The 585-nt window shown below is 42.2% G+C and overlaps 1 long non-coding RNA gene across 1 annotated transcript; it reads right to left on the reverse strand.

The window, feature by feature from the left end:
* Positions 1-145: 145 nt before the first annotated feature.
* On the reverse strand, positions 146-562 carry LOC107682245 (uncharacterized). Its single transcript, XR_001633427.1, has 3 exons — positions 489-562; positions 352-412; positions 146-239 (listed from the first exon to the last, which is right to left on the reverse strand). It is a non-coding gene; the product is annotated as an uncharacterized LOC107682245 (long non-coding RNA).
* Between the last annotated feature and the right edge of the window lie 23 nt (positions 563-585).

Raw genomic sequence — 585 nt, forward strand, 5'->3', positions numbered from 1 at the left:
TTTTATTTTAAATTCGACGAATATTCGAAATTCGAAAAAAAAATTGACAGCCCTAATAACGAGTACTTAATATTGAATTATTATGCCTGTAATATTGGTAATATGGTGTCGTCCTCTGGTCTAGAGGTGAACATTACTTACAGTCTTCAGATTCAGGTGAGATCTCCACCATCAGAGACAGGAAGTCTGCCAGGAACTGTGTGTTATTCTCAGCCATCTGCAGACGCTTGCAGTATTCTCTATACACAGAGAGAGAAAGAGAGTGGATGACCATACATCTACACAAAACACACAATATCTCAAACCAGAGGAAATATCATAACGGATGGATGGATGGATGGATGTGCATACCTGGGAGCTAGAAACACGTGACCAGCCGACTCAAACGAGTTCGGCAGCAGAGACTGTAAATCTGAGAGAAACGCGGGGGAGATTATTTAGAATGAAACATCACACAAAACCTCATCCATATTAAATGAAAGACTCACACTGCAGCTGTAACATGACATCGCTGAGATCAGCCTGGATGTAATATTCACTGTACGGAGGAAGTACCAGACCCAGACTGCAGGGGGCGGCACATGA

This window comes from Sinocyclocheilus anshuiensis, unplaced genomic scaffold (assembly GCF_001515605.1).
Source record: "Sinocyclocheilus anshuiensis isolate Anshui unplaced genomic scaffold, SAMN03320099.WGS_v1.1 C31932110, whole genome shotgun sequence".
Taxonomy (NCBI): Eukaryota; Metazoa; Chordata; class Actinopteri; order Cypriniformes; family Cyprinidae; genus Sinocyclocheilus; species Sinocyclocheilus anshuiensis.